General features: G+C 36.3%; 1 long non-coding RNA gene across 7 annotated transcripts in view; it reads right to left on the bottom strand.

Annotated features, from left to right (window-relative positions):
* The window catches only part of LOC122161013, a 489,323-nt gene that overhangs the window by 332,847 nt on the left and 129,590 nt on the right, over positions 1–26,886 (bottom strand). For all 7 annotated transcript variants that reach the window (XR_006169028.1, XR_006169026.1, XR_006169025.1 and 4 more), the window contains exon 3: positions 3,916–3,965. This is a non-coding gene — a long non-coding RNA (uncharacterized LOC122161013). The remainder of the gene's footprint in view (positions 1–3,915; positions 3,966–26,886) is intronic.

Below are 26,886 nucleotides of genomic sequence, written 5' to 3'. Positions count from 1 at the left end.
ACCAAATATCATGTCATCAGTTTTGGTAGTGATAAAAATCAGACATATTCTGGAGCCATTATTGCCTAAAATGTTAATGCAGTTTACTTTTTTTAAATGTGATCGATAGCTGAGAGAAAAGTGCCCATAAATTACTAAAGGCAAATACCATTCTATTAGCACTCAAGAGATTTTGCAACATTTGCCAGTCTGTTTTACTGGAAAAAAAATTAATTTGCTGAAAGCCTAGTTGTTTTGGTTTTTTTTTACCTGTCTTTGTCTTTCTCCGTAAAGGAGGGATATCTCTATCATGAGTCATTTTCAGAGATGTAATTCCGATGTACTCTGCCTATAGGTTTCAATTAATGTTCTACCTCACCATCAGTCTTTACATTGCATGTTTTATGAAATCATTAACTATTGTCATGTTTCTATTATGATACTATTAGGAAATAAAGAGACATATGTAAATGAAGTTGTAAAATAAATGTGCGACAGTTACTAGGAGCAACATCTGTGCACTATCATACATGTTTACACTAATTTTCTAAAGATTGTTCCATTCATTATGGAGCATTGTTACTTGCAGTGGCACAACCCTTATTTCCATGCATTTAGGGACTGAAGCAAAGAGAGGGTAAATGAGTGCCTAATCAATACCACTTTTCATTTTACTTCTAATGTGCTGCTTTTCCCTTTCTTTTCTTCATGCACAAATCCAAAAAAGATCCTGACGTTACAGTCATAAAATGTAATTCTTCTGCAGAAACACAGACAATAATGCTTTCTGTATTCAGGCGTATTGCATATTCTAATGGCATTTGGCTAAATTGAGTATGGATTTAACATCAAAGGCTTCATGAATTTTTCAAATGAGATATTAAAGTCAATATTTCAAGTGAAAGATATTTCAATTTAGTTGCATACACAACAATAAAAAACTTCTACAAGGCAGAGGTACTAGTGGCAGTGGCTGTATTAGCTCATTCAGGAAATTATTAGTTTATAAGAAAATCAAACAGAAGGTTGTGATATGGCAATGACGCTGAATAAATTAGACCAACTGATACGCACTAACGTACTTTATCTCTTGGAGTCTGAAGCAGAACTTGCCACTGGCATGTTCAGAGCTTCTAGCAGGGCTTTGTTTGGGGATCATTTTTATTTATTTTGGAAATTCAAATGATTAGCACCAAGATTTGCATTCAGAATCTCAGAAATCTACTTATTTTCATCTCTGAAAGGGCTAAGTATGCTGGAATGCAAGAAAACCTCTCAATGTTGTTTATTTTTTAATCTAAGTGCATTTTGCTTCAAATTTTCAATACTTATACAATGCTGCTTCTGCTTTCTGAGGGTTATTAAATGCTCAGACTCAGGGCCAGCAAAAAGTCCTCTGAACTCCAAAAACTTTGTGTTCTGGAAGAGATCAACTTGCAAACAATACAAATACAGGCACTGATGGATCATTTCCTTTCCTATTTTAAGTGCAGGGAATGTTGTAAAATGCCCTTTAAATCAGTAAAATGTTGTGATACCAAAGAGCACACACATTTGTATCCCCTAATGCTGCCTGAGAGAGTGAGTTACAGTGCGGGGACATGCAGTCCTTTAGGCATCCACAATCACAGTGACTTTGTGCCAGCAGAAGAACAAATATATAATTTGCTGAAATACAGGTAATAGCAATTATAAATAGATGTCAGTGAAGATACAGCAGCTTAGTATTAGTGTATTAATTAAGAATTGTAATTAATAAAAAAACCTGCCCTTGCAGCCATCCATTGCTGCTAACACTACAGACACGGACAGGTTTGCTGTGCATGGAACACTTCTACATTAACCCCAGCTGGTTCTTTTGAGTGCTCCTGAACACAGGTGGGAGAGCACATCCCTGTGGAAACCAGAGGAAAGCCACATAGTTCTAAAACTTTCATTACCAGGTAGTTTGGGCCACAACATGAACTTTATTACAAAAAAACTCTGATCCTAAAAGCATTTCCTTGAAACCAGTGGGATGTTTGACGCTGCAGCATTCACTTGCAACGTTTGTGCTTACTATGAGGGCATTTCAAGCACTCACAAGATCTAGGAAAGCTGGCTACAGCTAAATGTTAAGCTGCTAAGCCTATTTCTATTGTCCTTGGAGACTGCTGGACTTACAAGTGCTGCCCTGTTATTCAGAACTAAACAAAGCCAGCAGCATTGTGGGGGACACTTGAAGAGACTAACATACACCATCCAATGTTTAATTTATCTAGTTTGTACCCTGTGGGTCTTATGGTCCCGGACAGTTATCTGTTCACCCCTAGAGACCTTTCTGAATCCCAGCATTTAAAGCCTTATGGCATTTCCATAAAATGGAAAGTGCCACCATCTAAAATGCAATCAATTGGGGATAAATCAATCAAACCCTCAGAAACAGTACTCTCAGAAAAAGTATTTCTTGAGATAACAAAGATAAGGCAGAAGTTTTGTATGGTTAATAACATCCACTAATAACTAGAATTATATTTTCAAAATTGCCTCTGGGGCTGGGGAATACGGTTCCCTTTTCATCTGTTGTGAACTCTGGACATCTTCAAGATGGTTTTGAAAACTCCAGCTCACGCTTAATGAGTCAGCAGCATGCCCAAAACCTTGCAGTTGAAATTATCAAAACTTTGATCTTTTTTTGCTATGACTTAAAATGACACTGTTAAGATGAAAGATTCCCCCATGATCTCCATTCACTCTGAGAATCAGTGTTTAAGAAACGATCCTCTGAATTCATTAATTTAATATTTTCCCTTCTGATTATGGAGGTGTACATAAAGTTAAGAGCACTTCCCCTGTGAGTTTTATGTCAAAATGAGCACTCAAATGATTTTGTTAACTAAAAATGAATATTTGGAGCTAAGATCAGAAGAGGAGACCAAGCTGCTGGATTTGATCTTGGACATGCAAATGCTGTGCAAAAAAAAAAAAAAAAAAAAAAAAATCACATCTCATGCTGCACGTAGCTTTTGTGTTTGATGTATGTTGTTACCAAAAATACGTGGGTAGATTATTCACAGAAATGAGCTGAAGAGACTGTGCTACCTAAAACATGCTTTTGACTCTTTATTAACGGTGATAATCTGCACTGATCCGCATTATAATTCCACTGCAGATGTTGCTGACATTAAGATGTATGACAAGGAAACTACAAAATGAGCTGATTTGAGTAAGTGAATATTTTGCCTTAAGTCAACAATACATGCAGTGCAAAATGTCTTTCAAGGATTTTCAAGTTTTCTGCTGTGCTCTTCGCTATTATATGGGATTATTTATATTTATTTATATGTGATTGGCCATTTCACTAAGGGGGATGCAACGCCTTTGGGGCACTGTGTGGGATCATCTTTGTTACAGAGGAAGAATAATAGAGGGGGAATAGAGAGGGTGACAATCAAAATGCTATGACAGAAAGGTAGAAAATGAGTAGATGACCAGAGAAGAAGTAACTCCTGGACCACATAACATTGCAATTCTTTCTAATTTGTTATGAGTTCACATCATGAGCTCTCCATCTAGGTAGAAATAGGATACAAGCCTCATAAAAGATATTTTAGTCTTTACCTGAGAAATGCATTTATAATGCGAGTCTTACATGGTTCATAGCATTTATGAAAAGTTCTTTAGACGAGAGTGACAAAGCAGGAAATGACTTAAGAAAACACCTTAGTCAGTCAAAATAAAAATAAAAATGTGAGGGTAAGTCATCTGAAAAGCCTAAAAGGCAATCAAAAATCTAACTGCTTATGAGATATACCATGTCAAGTATAGGAACAAACTCATTACATAATATATAATACATTTCTCTCATAATGTGGACTACACAGATGCTTTCTCCATTAACTCCTTGCATATTTTGGAAAACGCATTAATGTTAATGAAGGCAAGAAGAAAACTTACGTGATTGCAGTAGTTTAGCAGTGAGCTCTGTGTGCTTGTCACCCACGTCCCTAAAAGAAAGAAATGTTACATGTCAAGAATGAGTCCAGTAATTATCTTCTAACATACGAGCAATGCCAACAACATTCTGGTAATGGCAGCATTAAATCTGGAAGTTTACCTTTTCAAATGAGAAAACATTTACAGACAAAATCTGGATATTTTTACTGTCTCCAGCCTCAGAGATCAGATATTGCTTAGCGTTGCGCCCAAAGCATTAAGTCACTGGTATCTATTTGCCACCAGAACAGAATTTCTAAATATTTCCCTAATACACTGAATAATTAATCCAACAAATGGGATGAAAAGCAAGGGCTACACCACTGAAAACAAGTAAGATGAAACAAACAAAAAAGTGACTTATTTTCCTAAATCTAAGATCATGAAATGTATTCCCTGCTCTCAGATATGACCACAAAACAACATAAACCCATAAAGGACCACAGTAATTCAAATACACTGTATTCATTATAAATCCCAAAATGCAGAGAAACATTTTAACTCAGCTGCTCACTCAATTATTTCTCTTACCTATAAAAACAAAGCAAAACATTGAAAACCCCAACATCTCACTTCCATATGGGAAGAGTGAAAGGGCAAACATCTGCTGCACAAGGGTAACCAAATGAAGATTTGTGCTAGAAATATAAATAGTACAAATTGGAAAAAATAGTTTAATAACAAAGTACTCCATGCAATTCCAAGGAAAATTAGGCAAACTATTGAAAAGGATTCAAGTGTACGTAATTCATTATATAGAATATTGTAGTGCTTGGCTAAAACTAGTGAGGAGTTCTTCACTTTAATGAGTACAGTGTTCACCCACAAATTAAAAATAAACAAATAAAAAAGATAAGAGTATGACCTCACTTACTGGCAGTCAGTCAAATTGCAATTTGTCCCAGGAGATCTGAAGCAACTTCCTTATAACACATGAAGAATTCATGCTTACTAAACTGATCTGTATAAAGCCTATTTTTTTTTTAGCTATGGCAATTGGTTGTTCCTTATCAAAACATTTGAGTTTATGTAAATGACAACTTAATGGTTAATTGAAACTGTAGCATGATGTTCAAAGCTAAATCACGCTCACTTAACTTCATACTATCAATACACCATCACTGAAAGACAGTAGATTTCTTTAAGCTGAGGGTTGTAGTACACAGCAAATAGTCTGATGCTAAGTGACCAATGTCACTGATGCACTAATAGCAAACTCTAATAGCTACCAAGAGCACATACACTACTATTACTCTAAAAATGGCAATTTTCATTAATCATACAATGGCATGTTTTTTCATTAGCAGCCAGCTGATAAAAATACAGATATATTGTCCTGAAAATCATAGAAATTACACTCAGCCATACTTTCAATAAGTTTTTTCTAAACCTTCTTTCCCCATTCAAATGCATTATTTCAGACTATGAATACTATTAGAGATGACAGTATAGAAAGGGACAAAAAAAAATCTGAATAAAATATTGAAGGACAAAAATTTTCTCCAAAACAAGATTACAGCTTCAGTTAGAGAATGGTTAAATCAATGCTATGCATCCTAGGACATTTCAAACTTAATCAGAAGAAACTAATTTGAATTTTTGACAAGGAAAGTTTGAAAATAGCTTGATGTACCATGGATAAACATCTGAATTTTTATTTACATGAACCCATACATCTACAAATCTACATGGAAAAAATTTATTTCTCAGAGGAGAGACCAACAGTCGAGACATTAAAGAATTTATTGTTCAAAACTGATTGAATTTCATGACAGTTAGATATCTGAAAATAAAAAGTTAAAATCCAAAATACAATTTCATCTCTGACCAGGGTCCTCAAAACATATAATTGCCAATTATATAATCAGGGCCTGAACTACAGGTATAGGTCAATCTAAAGATAAATTTTGAATACTTTCAGAAGGGAGGTGATGTGCGTTTTGTCAAGCTCCTAGTTACATAATTAGGCAAAAACTGGTAGTTATGACAGTTTTGGAAGGTGGTTGAGGCAGGCTGAAATTTCCAGCATGTGGAGGAATGACTGCTTTTTTACCTACGTTTCAGATACATATATGAAAGTTAAGAAAGGAGCGACTGTTTATTTTTGTCATTAGCCTGTCAGACATCAAAGAAGTGAAAAATCTCTGTGGCCTATATTTGATGTGTAGAAAGAGGTCAGCAGGTCTGAATTTGTGCTATTGTTCAATATTTGGAAATGCAGAAAAGATGCTACAAACAATAAAATGAATTTGGGGCATAGAATAAGAGATGGAGGTTGATATGAGATTTTTTTAGATTAGCTTGAAACATCCTGTCTTTCATTCCTTTTTTAAGGAAAATTTCTCATACAATAAAGAATTTCTTTTCAAATCTTGGATTATTTGTACGTAATGTAGTACCCTTGATCTTCAGTATTATTTATTGATCAATATTATTTTCTGTAATTATTTGCTGAATATCTAACTGTACATTTATTGATTCACAGCCGCCCATTCTGTGGGTCAGTTTTTAAAGCATTATTTCCTTTAAAACAACTTGACAGAGAATTACTACATTAACAGACTGGTTAATGCACTTCTTACATTTGTTCCTTTAAATTTGGTGCTGTACTTCATGATCTCAAAGAGATTCAATGTGCTTTTGAGACTACACCTTCTGACTATTGCTGTACTTATCCATACAGGCAACTGAAAAAAAGATCAACATCAGCTGATAAATTGGACAATTAATAGACAGACTTTTCAGTTAGACTGAGTTGAGTTAGACATGACACAAAATAATCTTGCTATCTGACAGACTTACTTACTATTCCTTTAATAGTCATTATTTGCCAGTGAATGTATACTCCATACAATAAGTTACACATTTATAGTTTTAATTTATGTACATATTTTTAAAGATTTTCTTGGAGAACAACATCTTGCAATGTACCGAATGCAGAATCAGGAACCAGGAGTTGTTTAGTTATAATTATACCCCTCCCTCCAGTATCAGGTTTCTGAGCCAGCTTCCTTAAGTGATCCACTTGCTGCATTTGTAAAATTAAGATATAAACACCTGCTTCCTTACCTAGAGAAAGTACTGGAAAACTATTAAACCTTCAGAACTGAAAACCAAGTCTGGCAAATTCATAACACATTTGGCAAGAAAGTATTGGAGAGTGCATCACAGTCCCAGTGTCTCTTTGGCACCCTATTGCAATTTGTCAGTATACCTTCCAATAGAAGTTTAGTCTCCATTTGACCTCTAAACCTGTAGACAGTTATGGTTGCTAAAGTGTAGTCTCAGAATTTGTCTCCCTGACTTCAGAAGGATTAATAAGATGCCTAAAGGTAAGGAAGTAAGCAAACGTTTGCAGAGAGAGAGTTACATTTCATGAAGAGCCAAGTGTGCCAATTGAAAATGTATAAATACAAAAATCATTACTAATTTGCTTCCATTAATAATGTTTTATACACTATATAATTAGTAGCAAATTAAATGCTTTATTTTAAGTCGTTTACATACTAATCTTATTTTCTCAAAAAGTAGAAACCAGCAGCCATTTCTCCTCTAATGTGACGCTGCTGTCACATATCTCAAAAACTTGAGCATAAGGGGCTTTTTTAAATTACCTCACTATGAAACATTTGATATAATACCCAAATAAAGTCAAATTAAAAGGTCTTTTGCTTAGTGGAGCAACAATAAATAGAAAAATAATCTCAAAGGTTTATTAATTCCAGGCAGTTTCATATTTGGTGGGTACACAGAAAAGTTTGCCCAACCATTTTAAAGATAGTGCTTGTATTGTTCATACAAATTACATGAAAATTACTCATATAGCTGAGAATGTTGTTAGATAATATACATAGGTTGTTGTCACAGTCAACACCATCTGTTACACATTTTTGCCAGCTATTAACAAGAGCCTACATGCCATGCTCATAAAAATCTGCATGGCCATCCCAAATGTGACTTGTCTCTCACACTGTCACCACTACTAAAACACAGCACCAACCACTTCATTGCACTCACATTCACTGTTTCATCTCCATAAACAGACAGCAAGTGCCATTTTTTCCTCATGGAAGAATTCACTGATATCCCCTTTGCTACACCTGCACTTCCGACGTCAGACGTCATTCTGTCAGAGTGCCCTCTGCTGCCATCTGTCATATGGCAAGAACACGTAATGGGATACTGGTGGGAAGGTTCAACCTCTGCTACCATCCCAATATCTGCCTCTGATGACGTTGTGGGTCAACATCATAAAACAAGAGGCACTATTTTCAGAGCAGTCCTTTGTAAAACTATCACAGTATCTCACAAAATGAATTGACTTTCTGTTTAAAAGAAAGTTTAAAAGTTTTGAAAGTCCTGCAAACACCTGTTGCAGACTCATTCTCTTAGAGATAACTCAGTGAACAAAAAAACAACTGATACCAGTGATGTGATCTGAAATTTGTGAAACAAGATGCAAGTCCTCACCAGGAGTTAACAGAAACTGGACTATACTGTTATTCCCGCAGTCTCATCTGAGCGTACATCATGCTCAGTCTGTCACATGTTGAAGCACAATGATATTTGTGTTAAGCTGGTACTGGTGCCCTCCTCTCCTTCTCCACACCTGAATAAAGAGTCAGCAAGTTATACCGTCACTCGCATCTCATTTGAAGCCCTCCTTTATTTCAAATACGTGACATCATGTCCACAGCAGAAGGATACAAGAGGCATGGATAAACACACATTTTGTAAGGTATGCAGCAACAAAGTTTTTCACTGCACTGATTCTCAGACAAAACAAACAAACAAACAAAAAAAAAAAGAAAGAATTTCTTCAAGCTCCAAAGCAGAGGAAAGTAGAAAGAAAAATTTCCACTTGCCCTGCCTTCCTTGATTTTTAAATGCTGATATCACCTACCACTACTGCAAACTTGTGTGACTCGTGTCAACTTTTCAAAGTTATGTCCATGACAAACACATCTATTAGAGTCAGGAAAGGAAAATCTAAAAAAATTATGACCTTTGAGGTCCAGAATATGTGCTTCATTTCTTCAGTTACTCCTGGAATAAGCTCTCTAACCTTGACGAAGCCTTTGCTGCTTGGAACTTGTTCTATTCTTTGATGACTGAAGTTTGTCAAGGAGACACTATTCCCTGTTAAATCCTTACCACCTCTTTACAACACACATCGGATTACACAGAAATTATTTGCAAGGATACAAATTACCTCATTTGCAGCCAAATGTGAAATTACACAAAATTTAGCAACTGTGAAATAGTTGCTCCTTTCCAACCATGTCATGGCTTTCTCTCATTTGGAAGATTCATACCAGTTATGAGATTTTTGATATTGCTTCTATTTTTCAAAACTTGTTAGCAATGGTGTTGTTAATTTGAAAGATAATATTAAGAATTTAATCTGTTAATATGTTCCACTCCTTGGAATGCAGAAGTATAAACACTGCTGTGTAACAGACGACAACAGGAGGGAATGCCGAGCATACTATTTGATGGAGGAAGTGCAGAAACAGAAGTGAAGCTGCCGAAGGAGCATTCTTCAAGTAGTTCAGCCTCTTTTACAAACACTTCCCATGCAGTTCTGGATCCAAGTCATTCCAGCATTGTCTGTTTTCTAAGAACCTTAATGGAAAAAACGCTGCTAGCTATGTGTTCATTAGAATTGGAAATGGAGAGTCACTCCTCTAGCCCGGAGCCAGAAGGTGGGCTATCTTGGAGGCAGGGTTGATAGCTTTTGAATACCAGATGAAGTCTATAGATACAAGACTGGTGTCAAATGACAAGAGCCTTAAGCAGATGGATGACAGTGTGTGTGCACTATAGGCTGTTGTTAATTTACTAGCTAGAGATAATGCTTCTTTAAAATTAAAAATGAGTCATTGGGAAACAGCCTGAGAGGCATAGCCTGCAGATTTCAGTCCTCCTGGCAGGCCTGCATTGTGGGGAATATGTTTTTTTAGAGTTATGAAAATTAAAATTGCATGTTAGAAAGAAAGAAATTGTAATTGTTTCTCTTACTAGATATTTAGGCTATTCATAGTCTGGATTTGTAATTCACAAGTATATTTTCTGAAAAATGAAATGAAGTAGTCATTATCTCACAGACAAGATATAGTTGAGCAGTGGCAAAGATGTATAACATTAATGGTTAGGTGGCAAGATGTGAACTTCATATTTATAGCCATGCTTTCATTGTTTTAGCATGAACATATGCAAAGGTCCTTCCTTCTTAATATTGCTCTGGATGGTTTTTTTTCATTGCCATTTTGGGTTATGTTGGAAATGGCACTTTTCCTTTCCTTTGACTGTTGGATGAAAATTTGCTGTCATGTCTCTTGCAACAGTGGCAATTTATTTCCATACCATAACACAGACAAGGCTGTCTCATTGTTTCCTTGCTCCAAAAATACAACCAGACACCAGATTCAGCAAGAAATTTCTGAAAGAGATGAGTTTGATAAAAAAATAACACCTCCAAAGGCAAAAAAGGGAAATGTAGAGAACGACTGTGAAAGTGGATCACCTCTCAACACTAGACTGAAGAGTACTATGCTGCCTAAAAATGACTGTGGCACTCATCATCACATGAATTTAAGAAAACGGTACATAATTCACACAGCGGCTATTCAGAGAAGCTAGACTCTGCCTTCCCATGTAGCAAAAGTGATCTTGACCGCAACCAGATATTTACTCGAGGCACTGTAAGAACTTAAATCATTGTCTTCAAACTGGAAAGACCTGAAAAAATGCAGTAGGAAACAAAACCCAAAATGACTAGATGATTTATCCATTATTACCATCTGTCCAATGTAGAAATAACAATGCCTAACATTTTTACATCACTTTTTACTGCTACAGATGTTGGTGCCCATTGAATATCATTATCCCTGTAATCCTGGTTTAAAGGCACTAAAAAAGAGAGACACATCATCTAGCAGAACTCAGCTTTTGGGCCACCTGTTCCTATACCTTTGTATCTGGAACATAGGGTTCACAATTTAAAATCTATAGCACTACTGAACTCATATAGAAAGTCTACTTCTCTGTTCCAACTCACGCATCACCACTGACCTCAGCAGTACTACTGATGGTTTACATGCATGTGAGTGAAGGTAGAATTAAATATGGGATATTTAAAGAGATGTTCTTCAAAGCTTGAAAAGAAATGAGAGGAAAGCAGTGGAAGAATATGCATACAGTGAATTAGTTATCCTGCAAAATATCCTACAATCAAGGTCATGTATACATATTTATGTACAGTGCACTGCCCCTGCGGTATCGTACTGATTCGTCTCAGACAGCACAGAGACCCCCGTGCACCAACTGGTATTTTTCAATTTTAGAAACTTTAAGACAAAAGTATCGATAATTTGGTCACAAACACGCCCAGTTATTTCAGTGCAGCAGCAGCTTGTGAAAGCCACTCTTGTTTCCGCTTGAAGGTGAAAGGCTGACTTTACAAAAAAGTTTCCTTTTTCTTTTTTCAGTCCTGTACACCGCCACCTGTCTCATCAGCAGGACCACTCTAAAGATGGGCCTCAAGGCACCGCAGTCCCAAGCTTCTCCATGCCTCATTCTTCATCCACGCTGCTAGTAATGTACCATCACTGGCACAGTTACACCTGAACACTCTGGTGCTGCCAAACACCTGGCTTGATTTTCCACTGTCCAAATGAAAAATAAGCATAATCTGCTTTTTGAGGATACAGCAAATGAGGGAGTTCATGACAAATTGTGTTGGTTTATGCAGAATAGTGATAATAAGATACAAATGAGAATTTTTTGCTTAATGAATAATACTAATCACGTTTCAACAAATGCTGCGCCCTTCTAATTAGAGAGAATGCATAAAATCAGCTTAATTTATTTGTGACTAGTTATACATAGTTCAAATATTTACTAGAGATTTACTCTAACGTTTGAAATAATTCTAAACATTTCTTGCAGTAAAATCAGACCTGGCAGTATAGAGGAGGTTGCAATTCTAACTTCTGCCCTGCCTTTCATTATGCAGCATGTGATGTATACCCTTGGCTTTCAAGATGCAAGAGAAAAGATATTATTGATTTACATGCTAATTCTCCAACTGTTACTAATTTTCTTGATTCCTGCTTCCAAAGTTGCACTTCCAACATTCATCACTGTAGTACACTAGAGGGGCTGAGCATCTTTTTCAATAAATTACAGGAACTATGACTAATTATAGTGATATTAACTATGCAAAGTAATGTGTAACTTAAAATGGATACGTTTATCATTTCAAATTATGCTTTTGACTCTTGATGGCCTAATACATGACTGCTTTTCTTTTCTTTTTTTAATACAGATTATGAACTGTGCTATATATTCTAAATTTCTGTTTCAAGGATATAGGCCTATCCTGTGAATTTGATGAATGGAAATAAATGGAAATCATTTACATCACATTAAATGCATAGTGCATATAGGACAAGATTAGTACCAAGAGTAAGCAGTATCAAATCCTGATTGTTTTAGCATATCAGTAAAAATTCAGCTTTAATAGTACCATGAATATATATATATGGCCAACAGTGTTTGTATCATACACTTTATGTCTTCATGATGTGGCGAATAGGAAGCACAACTTGCTTGACTGGCAATACCAGCTGTGCCTAGTGTTCAAAGAAAAGCATCAATTGTAACTAGGCTTCAACACTACGCAAAACATGCTGCAAAGGCTTGAGAAGCTTCAAAACAATTGGAAATTCTCATTTTTAGGTCTGAAAAAATTGCCACCTTGGTTATTTCAGTCACTTTCACATTGTCTAGCATTTCACAGTTCAGAATTTGCATCTGTTAGTAATCATATAAAATTAAGAAGTAGCATAGGTTGGTATGCTGCAGAGACACTGTCAAAGACAATAAAGCAGTTCAGATGGACAGTGACTAGTTTTCTCTGCAAAATCTGCAGTTCGGACCAGACCCTTCCATGAAGTTAAGCAATTCTTTTCTATTCTGGCAGAACAGTCTATCCGTTGTTCTCTCCAAGAGACATACAGCTGTCTCCAGTGGCTTACCATAACAGAACATCTGGACTTTGGACTTCTGCCATTAGTTCCCTGCCTAGCGAAGTCAATCTCCCAGTACATCTACTTGTTCTACCAAGTGTTGGGATGAATTGGTCTTGTGCCTGGAGAATACTGTCCTTAAAAATTTGTCACCTATTCTGAGCAAATTTTACCTTTAGAGATGCCTCCAAAGAGATCTGACTCCAAGTTTCCTTTGAGTTTGCTCTCCCCAAACTCCAGGACTGTACTCTGACATTCTCTTTTGTTATTACCTTGAAAAACTTCAGCTCCACTATTTCATGGTCATTAGACCCAATGCTACTACTGATTACCACATCCTAAACCAATTCTTCCTTGTTACTGAACAGAAACAGATACAGCTGTCAGAGTTATACCTGACATCCTCTAGCAACATTTTTAGCAGCTTGTGTCCCAGCATCTGCCCTTCCATTAGATTTAAGTTCCTCCAACATTAAAGGGATTATAGTGCCAGGCTGCTTTCATTTAAAAATATGCATTAAACAAAATTATCAGTATTACAGTTAAGTGATTTTATAACACTGAAGTGGAGCTTTTGCATGTATTATAATGGCATTTTATTGCAGCTTAAAAATCTGTATAGTTTGTCTTCTACCCACTGGACAAGGGGCAAAGAGTTATTATTCAATTAAACATCAATCAAAAGCTTCAGCATTGCACAGCGGAGGGAATCAGGCTGCTACATCATCCAAGTGACAGCAGAAAATGCAAGGAGTACCACCAAGGAGCCTAAGGGTAAGCACACGTATCTAGAGAAAACTTAAAAATCTAGCACAATAATTCTGAGACAAGTTTGGGAAGATTTTGCTGAGTTGTCATCACATCTGGATATCTGGTACCTTGTAGAAGTGTTAAGTGTTGTATAGCATAATCCGTACACCTCACCTGGCCTCTAAATGTTGATAAAAGCATGAATAGGAGGATAATTCACAAAACTGAGTCTTGAAAGAACTTGTACATGTTAATCTACTCCCTTGAAACTGCAAATACAACATAAAGCAGAATCTCAGAACAAATTGGGTAGTGAGGTACCAGAGGTCATCTTCTCCAATCACCCACTCAAAGCAGGATCAACAAGAAGTTCAGTCAAATTCTGAATACGCACATGGAAGCAGTGAACACAACTTATCAAGATAACTGTTCCAGTTTGTGATCACTTTCATTGTAAAATAAAATATAAAAATAAAAATAAATAAAATCTTCATATCTAATGAGAATACTTCGTAATCTAACTTGAATCTGTTGCCTCTTGTTCTTTCCCTGTACAGCTCTGATAAGCGTCTGTCTCTGTCTTTTCTAGATTCTCACATTAGGTAGCTGTAGACAGCATTAATATATCCCCTTAGCCTTCTCCTCTTAAAGTTGAGCAAATTCAACTCTCAACATCTCCTTCCTATGTAATGCACACCAGAAGATTTCATATATAGTCATTCTGATCACTAAACTGAGTGTAATTTAGAGAAGCTTTTGTAGAAGACAATTTCTGAGACTCTATATAAAATCATAAGTGAAAATCACTTACTAGCATCATTTACAATTTTAAAGCACAACTCACAGCTGTCTTAGTTATGTTCTTGTCAATCTCTTCTGGACAAGTATTCTCAAGTCCTTTACCTCATCTAATGTTTTATAATTCTCCTCTCAAGAAAATTTACTCTCAGGAAGTCATTGAGAGTTCACAATCTAATTAAATGAAAATGCTGTATGACAAAATTTACCACAGATGTATCAACCACGCTCTTTAAGTAGAGCTCAGAGATTCTGAGATTTGAAAATTCCTGATGAAAATGTAGGCCCCTTTAGAAACTCTTAAAACTGTACCCAAAGCAAGGACTAATGGGGTTCTGCCCTTGTAACATCTTTTATAACTCAGCACAGTTTACTATCAGTATCACTTTCAATAAACATATAGATATAATGAACATAAAAAAAAATGAAGATTTGACAATGAATCAAAATACTTAATGTAACTGAAACTACATATGCACTTTGCCTGGGCACTTAATTCTCCTTTACTTTGCAGGGGAAAATAAATATTTAAAGTTCATAACTATGTTACTACCAGATGTAAAAGTTCACGCCAATAGAAAATTGTCCTTTTTGTAAATAAGATCTCTATGTAGTTTTCTATACTTTTAATACAACATTTACAAAAAAAAAAAAAAAAAGTAAAAGAAAAAGAATATCAGCCTTGGATACTATTGTATTTTTAGAATTATAAAGAGAATCCATGCTCTGTAAAATCATTACTGAGAACAATATTTCTTTGATAGGATTGTTATCAGAAGACAGCAATCGAGAGAACCAAAAGGTGTGTAGAGAAAGAAATGATGTTTAAAGTCGATGTCTCTCTGTTTATCTTATATAGCAGATCAAAATAACAAAATTCATGTCTACTTTGGCTACTTATATGGAAACATTTTTCAGGAAAATGACATAAAGATGATACCTCCTGTTGTTGTATAATAGTTCAGTAAGAATGCTGACAATTAGCTACCTGGGATTACTGGATTCTAGAAAGCACTGGATAGAAACAGATGCGTGAAATTTTATTAAATAGTGGTATTTTCACATTCTAGTTTCTGATATAAACTAGTGTGTTTTAAGTTTCCCCATGTAAGACAACAGAAGCTACTCTGCCAGGTCTGCCCTAAAAGCCTGTTAACTTTAGCTGTAAAGAAACTTGGAGATCAGAAACAGGATTAAGTTTTCTAGACTCTCATCTGCCCATAAAACCATCCAGAGGATTGTTGAGAAGTCTAAAGAAAAGCTATGTTGCTAATGCATCACAGGAATAACATAGTAGGGAGCCTAAACTTTTTCTTGATATCAAAACATTTCCACATATCAGTTTAATTTTAGAAGTCAAATTAAAACAACAACAAAAAAAATTCCCCACAAAGAAAAAAAAACATACCAGTAAACAAACAAGAAAGTGCGAAGAGTTAACATCTCTAGAGCCTTCTTGTACCAAATGCAGATTTTTTAAAGCTCTTGTTGTGACATCAATTGGAACGTCAACTGGTATGTGGTTCTTACACTGAAAGGCAGAGGAATGAATCCCAGCTGACCTGAGCTGGCACTCACAGTTATGTTTTGGTGAAATTATTCTTTATTGACTCATTTAGTTCACCGACTAATTAACTTGATTCCAGTCAATTCCTGCTTCTTCTCTACTGCTTTTGATTCTGTCTCTAAGGCCAGTATGCAGAAAGTTTGAATTCAATTTACTGCTGTAGCATTATGACTGCAGAGTATCACTGGAAAATATTCCTGTTTGTGGAATTTCAGCTCCTGGAAAGTCAGCTCCCTTGTTCTAAGGTAGGCAGAATTCCTTCAGCTTTTTGCCTGCCAAAAAAATCCCAGATCTCATGTTTTGCTATGTTATGATTAAATGTGATCTTGTGAAATGTTGTTTCATAATGTAGCTTATTTTTGTATGTTGCTATAACTTCTCTTGTATTTAATTTACCTATCATTTCTTCAAAAAAAAAAAAAAAAAATGTATCCATCTACAATGGATACAAATATTTCAATCTGTTGTATTCTACTCTAGAAGGCCCAGAATTCTAAACGCTTTCTACCAACTTCTTTTCTCCCTGTATTCCATTATTCTGTTACACGGAGATACAATAAAACTGTAAATGTATATTCTTGAAAAGCAGCTGAAAACCTGCAGCCTGCCCTCCTTTCCAATGTGCATCAATTTAAAGACAGCATGCTAACAAATTAATTTGCTTTGGAAGGGCAGAAGAAAGCAAAAACAGTATTACAATTTTATGTTATGCGGAAAAGCAAAGTTCTTATATTTGAATAAGAATAGCCAAGGAACAATCCTCTTGTGCCTAGCTGAAAGCAAGAGTTCTACAGCTGAGTTACTGAAACATCTAAACAAGCCCACAAATCTCATCCAAAGTCCCACAGGTAGATCTTGTGGAAGGTCTCCTCTTACCTTCACCATTACCCAAAATGACATGCACCTTCTGAATAAAACAAGCTTCAGGATTTGGGAGGAAACATTTAGGAATCTTACTTCTCTTTCTGCATATTGTAAATTCCTGCAGACTGCCCATCCAGTATAAACAATTTTTTTTTTTTTTAAAAAAAAAAAAACCAACAAAAAAAAAAACCAATTTCAAGGGGAGTGATGCACAGTTCTTAGCAATGCTTTTATCTTAAGCTTCAAAAATGCACTGATTGGTATTTAGAGACTAATTCCTTGAGAATTCATAGTGCTCCAATCTCCTATATTGAGAACAGCAATTGAAAGGAATCAAGAAATATATCCATATAAATAGTTCACTATAATTAAAATACTTCTAACTAACCTCCTCCTAGAGAAGAGAAACACTACAGTTTCACAGATAAAATATCAGTTCCTCCTTAAACAGATTTTAAATAAGGTTTAAGTGGGATATCAGTGACTGACTGAAATACGCTCATGTTTCCTTAGCTTCTCCAGAGAGGATTTCCTCAGATTCTAAGTAGAAACAGCCTAATGGATTTCACTCAGCTGTGTTTCTTAACCTATAAAGAAAATAGGTTCTGCCCTGATATCTTCTTTTGATCGGATATTGAGTCGTTCCTTTGCCTGTAAGTCCATTCCTTAGCTATTACACATCAGGTTTTCAGAGGTACTGCATATCACAACTGTGGCTTCACAAGGAGGGGAGTGTGCTGGAAGATTTTTTTCTACGCCCAGTGCAACATCTTCACCAACGATACATTGCACTGAAAGACACCAAATACATAGGTAGATCCAAAAGTAACACCATTTCTATAGAAATTACAACATACAAAAAGCAAAACAACACTATTTGATAAAGCAAATTCTCAGCTATAAAACACAATTTCTTAACACAATCAACACCATTAGCTGTGCATTTTCACCAGTGATGAACAAGAGCCTGCATACCATACTCAAAAAAATCTACATCAATCTAACCACTGTCACTATTGCCACTGCTGAAACACACAACCCACCACCTCACTGTGCTCACATCCATTGCTTGGTCTCCATTAATGCTCAGCAAGTGATGATAAATGTCATTCGGAGCCATTTTTTTGTTAACCGCTCCTAGCTCAAGCATAGACTGCATAGACAACAAGAGAACACTGAGGAAGAGACAGCGCAATGCACCCTCACATTCACCACACACACAGCCAAACTGAAACCCCTGCGTATGACACATTATATGTGCTTCCGCTGCTTAGCAAGTAAAACACAGTGCTTGCCAATAATATTTCAATCACACTATACATGTGTATGTATGAAGACAGGTTTTGTTGTTAAGCAGACATGTAAGTTCTCTTATGTAGTTATTAAACTTGGGCTTGTATCATTTCGTAAAATAAGTTAATAAGTTGACACATGCACTGAGTTAAAATATCCAGAATACTCGTGTGGTACTGGTAAATACTGTCTTAAAAAGCTTGCAAAAAGTATAAAATAATTTGCGATATGTTTTTAATTATTATTGTAATATGTATTTGAATAGTGTTTCTGCCAATTCCATGAGTACGGATGCTGATTATAGAAAATTCATTTACTTTTCTAAATTAAGTTGGCTAAGGTGGGGGTACATATTTTATGATTTGTGAAATGAAATCTAGACATTCATGGAATTAAAACAAGATTCTGTGCAAGAACTTGAAGGTGAAAAACAGCTCACAGTTTTATCACTTTTAGTGACAGGACAAAGGGAAATGGCCTCAAGTTGTGCCAGGCTAAGTTTAGGTTGGATATCAGGAACAACTTCTTTACAGAAGTAGTTGTTAAGCACTGGAATAGGATCCCAAGGAAGGTTGTTGAGTCACCATTTCTGAATGTGTTTAAGAACCATTTAGATGTAATGCTCAGGGACATGATTTAGCAGAAGATTGTTAGAGTTAGGGTAGTATGGTTAGGTTGCAGTTGGACTTGATGATCTTTAAGGTCTTTTCCATACTGAAAAATTCCACGATCACTTTTGGTGGATTGCACCACTCATTTAAATGAGTTATACGTGCTAGAGATGACCTCTGCAGAGAGAGACTTGGGGGTTCTTTCAGGGGACAAAAGGTCCAGCAGTGTGCCCCTGTGGCTAAGAAGGCCAATAGTATCCCAGAATGCATAGAATGTGGTCAGCAGGTAGAGGGAGGTTATTCTCCCCCTCTACCTCTGCCCTGGTGAGACCACATTTAGAATGCTGTGTCCAGTTCTGGGCTCCCTGTTTCAAAAATGACAGGAATCTCCCAGGAGGCCAGCAGAGGGCACAAAGTTTATAAAGGTCCTGGAGCATTTCCTGTATGAGGAAAGGCTGAGTAAGTGGGTCTGTTCAGCTTTGGGAAAAGAAGACTGATCCAATAAATATTTATAAATATCTAAAGGAGGAGGGAGGCAAATGCATGAGGCTAAGCTCTTCTTGATTGTGCATAGCAACAGGACAAGGAGTAATGGCCTAAAACTTGCACATAAGTAGTTCCATACTAACATGAGGAATAATTTCTTTGAAAAAGAAGTTTTGTTATTTATATACATTAACTATATTGTGTATTTTATATGTGACCCAAGACAACTCCCTGTCACTCATTACAGCCCAGAAGGTTGGACACACATGCTTTAAGAGGATGTGGACTCTTCTCACTGAGCTAAACTGGTCAAATTTCTGCTTCCTTGAATCATTCTTTACAGTAGAAATTGCACAGGGAGATGGTAGAGCTTAAAAGTACTCAGTATAATAGCAAATTTCTAGAAAAAACACAGACTAAAGGCTGTTGAAGAAAATGCAATTCTATCAGGCCCAAGTTCTGTGGAGAATAACTCACTAGGTTACCACACGAGTAGACCAACCCATACGCAGCCCCAGGCTGCCACAAGCAGACTTCTTTTAGGACTTGTGTTGGTTTGTTAGAAGTGTGCCTGTGCTTGGCTGCAGGGCACAGAGTGGTGCAAGAGTCCAACCTCCAGCAGTGCTTTTCTGCTTGCTGTTCCCTTGGTTAAACTTATTTTTCCTTCTTGAAATGTCACCCTTGCAGCATCCCTCAAAACACTCTTCTTAATAATGATAATTCTGTAAATCTGAATGAACAAAACATGTTTTTTACTTTTTCAGAGTGGAAAATAAAATCTTTTAAACCACAATAACTGTTCTCAAAGTGCTAGCACCAGGTCCTACCAAGTTATCAGAATTCTTTCTCATATGGACTATTTCTAAAAGTACCTTCTCGGCAGATGCAAATCCTCAGAGTGGTCAGAGCTGTTCCTACTCAGCCTAGCCAGCTATTGGGCCTCGGACTCTGTTCCGGCATCAGTTACAAGTTCAGCTTAAAGTAGGTTAACATTCATGAGTAAATGGAACATCGGAGTTATGAGAGGTATCAAAGTCCCAATGTGCATTCACAGCATGGATTCCAGGATACTTCAACCCAGTTGTTTACTGCTGATGATCCTATTTAGCATGCTAATTCTAACTCCTACTGAAATGGCAGGAAGACAAGACCCAAACTTGTTAAAATTCATTCCTATATCACCGAGGCCATTTCAGCTCACTGAAATGTTCGGTCAGAGAAGTTTTCATTACTCTTTGGTTAATTTAGCAGTTAATGTCCTTGAGCGCTATATTCCTGGATCCGTTTAAAAATGTGAGGAAAAAAAAGGGTTGTCCTTATTTAGGGTGCAATCTCTGAGTTGATCGTTTGAAAAATCTTCAGTTGCAATTGCTCGGGTGGATGGTGAAACCGTTTCCTGAATAACAGTGCTGGCCTTCCAGATTAGATGTTAGAAAGGCTGTGTTAATTTTGGATCAGTGTTCTTTTAATAAAACAGCACAGCAGTAAACATGAAAAATAACAGTTTCATGCTTAAGGTACTACAAATTAGTGAAATATAATGTTCTTCTATCAATGTTTCTTGCTGTTTTATAGTCACCTGATAAATGTTGGACTTTCTTTCCCTCCTGTGTTCTGAGCATTCATTACATTTACACATTTTACAGTTCTCTAATATTTTTGCAATACATTTTCCTGAATCAGCTGATGACATTTAATGGAATGTTTAAGATACAATATAAAACAGTAAACGCTTTTGCTTATTCTGAGAAAACAAAACAAAACTGTGCATGTAGATTGGTTTTCAAATTAAAAACTACGGTGGTGTACCCAGCACTTTTGCTTCTGCTATACATATTGAAATATAACTAACTGCTGCTTATGCAATACTGCAGCATAAGTACAAATAACAAGCGTTTGTACTTTACAAGCAAGCCATATGATTAAGGAGCTATTAATGAAGTGAAACAAAACCTCGGTGCTAGAATGTAATAGTCCATGAAATTCTTATGGGGAGAAAGGGAATCTGCAGTGAATAAATATTAACCCAAACACTACAGAAAACATAAAGCAAACAAAAAATGCATTTTTAGAGCCAAAATTTTAGTTAAAACTGCTGACTGCTTAAGGAAACTCTATTTGCATACCACAGGGCTCCATCTGCTGTGGAAAATATAAGCTGCAAGAATGATTTAATATTTAACAGAAGTAGTGGCCGTTGTTAATTATAATTTGCACATTTACAAATCAGCACTGATAGCAATACAAATTATGAAATATAAGGGTGTTATGTTGGATACTGGGGAAAATAAGATGACAGACAAAGTTAATGGAGTATCCCTAACAACAGCTCTGTCAGAACACATCAGAGAAGTAATCCAGTTACAAAGAGCCTGCAATGGAAAATCTATTTAAAATATTAAAATGCTGTTTGGTAAAAGCTTTTTCATAGTGCATTTTACTTAAACAGTTGCTTATTGCTCATGGGTCATTAGCTGTAAACCCAGATGCATTCTGCAAACTGCTGTTTGAAAGAACAGTAGAAATTAAACAAGAAATATAATTCTGCAACATTTGTCTTGAAATTTAGAATCGGTTTACTGCAGATTGCAGATGGAAAAATGATGTCAGCTACTTCCAAAACAGGTGTTATTGCTGTTACAATAACTAGATATTTCTTTTTCTACAAAAGAGTAACGGGCTATAGGGCAACTGACTCTACTGAAAAGTGTTCCAGCCCTCTAAGACACTCCAAGTGCATTAAGAGAGCAATATGTAGGGACAGCCAACCCAGTGTCATAGGCTTGGTTTTATTTTAAGATTTTATATTACTTTAATTTCAACACTGAAGCTATAAATTGACTCTTATTTAGTAAAAGCACAGAAATTACCATTGATTGTTTTCATTAATCTTCTGTTTCACCTCACTTTTCTCATCATCGTGTTATATGGATTACAGATAGAAACCATTAATGCACAAATGCTTTAATAGCAACTTTGTTCACTGAGTCATTCATGCTGTACTGATTTCTGTGTTTTAACAGCAGCAAGGTGGGATGTAATATTAACCACAAGGCTGGCCTAACTCCATTTTATTCAACAAGTAGTTCAATGTTTACACGGAAACATCACGCATTAGATGTAAGACATACAAGGCAAAAGCTCACAGTATTCTAAATAAGCAGTATGTACTGCATATAAGCACAAAACAAGCCAAATGTTCCCCTACAGTATAATCAAATCATATTGTCATGCACAATAGCTATTTCCTTGAAGTCCAGTGGTTTAGCAATCATATATTAGTCTGAAAGTCTGTTTATGCGTGTTTAAAGCTTTCTAGGGTCAAAAATCTTGTCTGCTCTAGCATGCAGTTCCCAATGTCCCAGAGACTGGAAAAGGCCTTTGTGAGTGTCAAACAGAAAGCAGAGACTTGAAACTTTTCTCAACAGAACATGTAGAAAGGTATGTTCTTCAGGATCTACTCATCGCATATCTGGCCTGGAAAAGATTTGCATAATCCCCATGCATAGTTTTTTTGTAGAGTCTGCATAAAACAACTACACTGCAAGATTAATAGAAATTACACATGGAGGAAGGTTGTGAAAGTTGGCAAGATGTCTCTTGCCAGATATGTTGATGGTAGTGGTCTGGGTAACCAAAAACACTGTTACACAAGCACAGTAATCCAGTTATGACACAATCATAAGCTTACAACAATCTTTCAGATCCTTCCATTGTTTGTGAACATGGCGTGCTCTTTTAGCAGAAGAACTGCATTTAGTCTTCACCTTGTTACTAATTCCTTAGCAAAACATGTAAACATACACAGTCAACGTTTGTTTTGCTGGAATGCCTAAGACTTTTGGATATATTAACTTCAATCACAGCATCATTGCCCCCTCCAAAATATGTTTCTTTTGCGCATCAAATGAAAAACTGTTTTTTTATTGCAGAATCAGCATTTGCCTACTTTCAGCTCATCCTTCCTTCCCTTACTAGTTGGTTTCTACAAAGAAAATATTTTGCTATTTTTGACTCTGAGTCTCTATTGTGATGCAATCAGAAAGGTGATTAAAATTCTATCAAAATTAATGCCAACAATTGTATAATGTACTCATATTTGTTTTGTTTTTATGAACCTATTTCCTTATCCTTTATGGGTCTGTAAGGATCACCAGCTCTTCTCCAAAAGATGTGACGATGAGGAAAATAAATGATCCAGAAGTTTAGGCAGTCTATTCTGGGGCAAGATGCCAGGACCTCTCTTGACCACTGATTTAGTCTAAGCTATTTGAGGGCAATCTCTACTTTCTGTTAGCCAAGAATTCTCCTTCACAAAGAAAAGATGTTGTAAGCACAACACTGATTGCTGCAAGCTTCTCTCTTGCAAAAGACAAAAATCTCTGATTAGCAGCAAAAATTAAGAAATGAAAAATAAAAATAAAGTGGTTCATGCATAGCAATGCAATTCTGTTTTATGATAAACAGGCCAAAATAGCATCATTTACATATATTTTTACATTCCCTTTGTGTTATGCCAGCCGTGCAAAGGGGAAATAAAGGCTATCTTAACACATGCCTGAAAATGTCCTTCTAATTCGAGGCTCCTCAGACCACAACAAAACCTAGATCACCTGATCTCAGTTCATCAGTACTATGCATACTGCGCCAAAGAAGGAGTACAGAAAGAACAGGAAATCATCTCTTCAGCATGGTTAGTGGAGCAGTTCTTTGGCAGCTGTTACTCAATTTGGTACTGCTATCTCTATTTATATTGGAGACTGTTTTTTCCTTCAAGGATCTCCAGGGTCAGGACATCTGAAAAGTGCAGAAAAATCACCTATTTCTCAACTCTCTGTTGTTTCCATTTGTATCAGATTCTGATCCAGTAAATATATGAAATTCCATTCTAAATCATACAGAAGGTCCATTAGTGGCTTACTAAACCATTGGTATTTCATTACACTGAGCAAAACACAATATTCTGTGGGAGATGGAGAAATAAGAAAGTTAAACTTTCTACAAGTTGTAAGTACTGGTCTCTCTGTATTTATTGTAGCCTACTAAGCTTGTGTCCCTTTAATATCTGTATGTTCATTTATTATGCCAGTGGTCAGATTGAACAGCCACACAAATTGCAATTTCCAGAGATTAAATAAGCTCTAACTTCCATTTACTTCTTGGAAATCTCTTATGCGGTAAACATTTTCATTCTTGGTCAAATACACACTTCTCAGAAGACATCTACTAAATTTATGGGTGTTCCTTCACAGAATCACAGAATGGCCAGGGTTGGAAGGGACCTCAAGGGTCATGAACCCCCCTGCCACATGCAGGGTCACCAACATTTAATACCAGACCAGGCTGCCCAGGGCCCCATCCAGTCTGGCCTTGAACACCTCCAGGGACGAGGCACCCACAACCCGTCTGGGCAGCCTGTTGCAGTACCTCACCAGTCTCTCAGTGAAGAATTTCCCCCTGACATCCAACCTAAATCTTCCTTCCTTCAAAAATCAGTAGCGCATTTTCACACAATAACCCATAATGAGTATAAAGAACCTGCTCTGTTTCTTAGGGATTGTAATTTCTTGCTCAAAAAAACAAAAAACAAAAAACCCCACCATGAAAGTAGAAACATATGCAGTAAGTTTCCTTCCCCACTTCGTTTCTTGATTGTGACATGAAAGGAAAAAATGATTGCTTGGATAATGAAGATGTTTCCTCTTGTGTTATATTGCACTTAGCCAAGATAACGAAAGGTTCTGTGATACAGGCACCACTATTCCCTAATCCTGTGGACATAAATAAAAAGCCAGAATTTCTTGAAAAGTATCTAAGACCCTACTTCCAGCTTGGCTGGTACATTTTGTTGTACTGATACTTTCTGAAGACCAGCAGTGTTCTACAATAAAATTGCAATGTAGCATCCCAGAGAAATTTTTTTGATTTATATGTTTCTCTTGAACCTAATTATACTGGGGATCCCTCTGAATCTTGGAATGCTCCAAAGCTGGGAAAATACAAAGAGTAGCCAAGTAATAAGAAGCTATTAGAAATATTGGACTTGAATGTTTCCATCAGGGCACAGAGCAGGTAGGCTCATGAAGTTTCAGTCAGCAGTCATTTCAGATTAGATCTCAACGATGTCCTAAAGGACATTGTGTCCCTTTCTCTATGCCAAGTCATCTGGACTTCTGATGGCTATATTTTAATAGTTCTTTCAGATAGTAAATCACAGAATCACACAGAATCACAGAATTGTAGGGGTTGGAAGGGACCTCCAGAGATCATAGAGTCCAACCCCCTGTCAAAGCAGGTTCCCTCTAGACTGCTTAATTTGAAGTTTACAAATTTAAATGTATTGATCTATGCAAAAGAAACTTAAAAAAAAAAAAAATCAAGTTAAGATACAATATATTATGTCCCAAACAACCTTGATCTAAGAACATTTAAAAATAGCCTTATATTTTTAAGCATAAAGTCCTGAATAACAGATAGTGCCTCAAAAAAGCAATAAGACATCATGTAAAAAGTTCAGTGATACTACACAACTCATTGAACATCCACATACGATTGTCTTTCAGACAAGTGATAAAAGCCATTAATGTTTTATACAGGAACAGTAGCAGACAGCAAAAGTACTGAATACCTGTTGATTGAAAGCAAATCTGTGGCTGCAATGAACTCTGAACACCTGCAATTCTCTGGGAATAGACCAGTAAAAGAAACTGAATTGTTAAAGCCTACCATCCAAAATGTAATCCAAATTCTTGATTCCTCCAATTTTCAACTGAAATCACTCTATTTGAGCCCAGTTTAATTTTCAATATTTAATTAACTACGTAGGTTTCTCTTTTGATCACTTTTTAAAGTTTTTAAGATTTACTTAAATACTGTTGAGATCAATAAAAATGGATGCATGCATAAAAGCACATTCCTAAATGCCCTGTTTAGGAGATTGCTGATAGCTTCAGATGAGATTGCAAACCACAGCAAATCTGGCCTTCCTTATCCATCCCCCAGAGGTACTGCTGCCTCAATAACTTAGTATCTGTCTGTTGGTACTTGATCAGCAGTTTACCAAATCATAGCAGAAAGATTTCCATTCCAGAATCCAGGCCAGACCCCTGAGACAAACTTATGTAACGACCACAGGTACTATCAGTTGTACTGGCTAGGTCAGAGCCTGTAAGAAATATGGAGAATCTTCACAGAAACAGCCCATAGTCACAAGCTCAGTCAAAAAAACACCTCTGAGCTGGCATCCAGTTTGATAAAGTCCAAGAATAGACATTGAAACATCAGTCTCCTCTCATGCATTGACAAATAATGATGTCTTTTCTAGAAGCGCTTCTTTGTGTGTGGTGTTTTGTTTTTTTTTGTTTTTTTTTTTTTTTTAATTGGTTTTGTTTTGTTTTAAACACAGGAACTGTATTTGTTCTTGGGAATAAATGGAAGTAAAGAATTCTGGTTCACGCAGAGCAAAAGTCTCCAGATGCTTCTGGACATTTCAGTAAACACTTAAACAATTCTTTTTCTGGTTTTATGCCTA

This window comes from Centrocercus urophasianus, unplaced genomic scaffold (assembly GCF_019232065.1).
Source record: "Centrocercus urophasianus isolate 14NV4802_14NV808 unplaced genomic scaffold, USGS_Curo_1.0 seq_18, whole genome shotgun sequence".
Lineage (NCBI taxonomy): Eukaryota > Metazoa > Chordata > Aves > Galliformes > Phasianidae > Centrocercus > Centrocercus urophasianus.
Note: the sequence above shows the minus strand (reverse complement) of the source record. Positions and strands in the feature narration are given on the sequence as shown.